We start from the raw sequence: 2,468 nt of genomic DNA, 5'->3' as shown, positions 1-2,468 counted from the left end.
GATATATCATTGTGGTTTTGAATTACATTTCCCTGATGATTAATGATGTTGAGCATCTTTTCATATACCTATTGGCCATCTGTATATCTCTTTTGGGAAAACATGTATTTAAATCCTCTGCTAACTTTAAAATTTTTTTTTTATTATTGAGTATGAGTTTTTTAATATATTTTGAATATTAACCTCTTATCAGATATATGATTTTCAGATATTTTCTCCATTTCATAGGTTGCCTGTAACTATGGGAAGTTAGATCTTGCAATTTTACTGTATTGCTTATTCCTCACAGTTCTTTGGTAGAGTCTTTAGGATTTTGAGTATGTAATACCTACAAATAGTGATAGCTTTTCTTCTTCCTTTCCAATTTAGATGCCATTTCTTTTTCTTGCCTGATTGCTCTGGCTAGGACTTCCAATATTATGTTGAATAAAAGTGGCAAGAGGGAGCATCCTTGTCTTGTTCTTGATCTTAGAGAAAAAGCTTTCAACTTTTCACCATTATGATGTTATATGTAGGCTTGTCTTAGGTGCCTTTATTATGCTGAGATGTGTTCCCCCTAGACCCACTTGGTTGAGAGGTTTTGTCATAAATGCTGTTTAAATTTGTCAAATGAATTTTCTCAATATATTGAGATTATATGATTTTTACCTTTCGTTTTGTTAATGTAGTATATCACCTTGATTGATTTACAGTTGTTGAACCATCCTTGCATCCCGGGTCACAGTGTATTATCCTTTTAATATATTGTTGAATTTGGTTTGCTAATATTTTGTTGAGGTTTTTTACATCTATGTTTATTAGGGACATTGATAATCTTGTGGCATCCTTGTCTGATTTTAATATCAGGGTAGTGCTGGCCTTATAAAATGAGTTTAGAAAAATTCCATTTTCTTATTTTTTGGAAGAGTTTAAGAAGGTTTAATACTCATTTTTCTTTATATGTTTGGTAGACTTCCCCCATCAAGTCATCTGGTCTTGGACTTTTGTTTTTGGAAGATTTTGGATTATGGATTCAGTCCCCTTACTAGTAATCTGTTCAGTTTTTTTTTTTTTTTAATTTCTTTATGAGTCAGTTTTGGTTGTACATTTTTAGGAATTTATTCATTTTTTATAGAATGTTAAATCTGTTGTCTTATAATTGTTCACAGTAATCTCTTATGATCTTCTGTATTTCTGTGGTATCAGTCGTAATGTCTCTTTTATTTCCAATTTTGAGTCCTCTCTTTTTTCTTGGTTTGTTTGTTTAAGGTTTTTTCCTTTTTTTTTGTTTTTAGAGCTCTCTTTTTTTTTTTTGATTCTTTTCTGTTATCTTTTTAGTCTCTATTTCATTTAACACTGCTCTGATATTTGTTATTTCCTTCCTCTACTATCTTTAGGCTTTGTTTGTTCTTTTTTCTAGTTCTTTGACCTGTGAAGTTAGATTGTTTGATATTTCTGTTTCATGATGTAGGCATTTATTACTATGAACCTTCCCTCTGAGAACTATTTTTTGCTGCATCCCGTAAGTTTTTGTATGTTGTATTTTCATTTTCATTTGTCTCAAGATATTTCTTTTGATTTCTTTTTTTTACCCATTGGTTGTTCAGTAGCATGTTGTTTAATTTCCAGATATTTGTAAATTTTTCAGTTTTCTTATAATTTATAATTTCATACCACTGTGGTCAGAAGAGATGCTTGATATTTCTTGTTAAACTTATTAAGGCTTGTTTTATGACCTAACATATAATCCTGGAGAATGTTCTATATGTACTTGAGAAGAATGTATATTCTGTTGCTTTTGGATGAAATGTTCTGTATATGTTTGTTAAATACGTCTGAAATAACATGTAGTTTAAGGCCTATGTTTCCTTATTGATTTTCTGCCTGGATGATCTATCCATTGATGTAAGTGGGGTGTTAAAATCCCCTTATATTATTCCATGACTGTCTATTTCTTTAAGTCTGTTAATATTTGCTTTATCTATTTAGGTGCTTCTAGGTGCACAAATATTTACAAATGTTATATCCTCTTTTTGAATTGAACCTTTTATCATTATGTAATGTCCTTTGTCTTTTATTGCCATCTTTGTTTTAAAGTCTATTTGTCTTATATATCTTTCTTTTCTGTTTATATGAGATATTTTTAATCCATTTAATTTCAATATCTGCATCTACTTATATCTGAAGTGAGTCTCTTGTAGGCAGGCGGCATATAAGTGGGTCTTGTTTTTAATCCATTCAGCTACTACGTGTCTTTTGATTGGGGAATTTAGTCTATTTACATTTGAAGTAATTATTGATAGGTATGTGCTTATTGCCATTTGTTAATTGCTTTCTTATGAAATGATACCTTTTTAACTTTTTTATTTTTTATGCCTACAGCACCCAGTCTTTCTAGGTGGTCTCCCATCCAAGTACTAACCAGGCCTGACCCTGCTTAGCTTACGAGATCAGACAAGATCCTACGTTTTCAGGGTAGCATGGCCATA

The 2,468-nt window shown here is 30.9% G+C and overlaps 1 pseudogene; it reads right to left on the bottom strand.

Annotated features, from left to right (window-relative positions):
- Positions 1 to 2,352: 2,352 nt before the first annotated feature.
- LOC111734938 lies at positions 2,353 to 2,468 on the bottom strand (annotated as a pseudogene).

The sequence above is a fragment of the Pteropus vampyrus genome, unplaced genomic scaffold, assembly GCF_000151845.1.
Source record: "Pteropus vampyrus isolate Shadow unplaced genomic scaffold, Pvam_2.0 Scaffold9931, whole genome shotgun sequence".
NCBI lineage: Eukaryota > Metazoa > Chordata > Mammalia > Chiroptera > Pteropodidae > Pteropus > Pteropus vampyrus.
The sequence above is the reverse complement of the archived record's forward strand: the minus strand, read 5'-3'. Positions and strand labels throughout refer to the sequence as shown.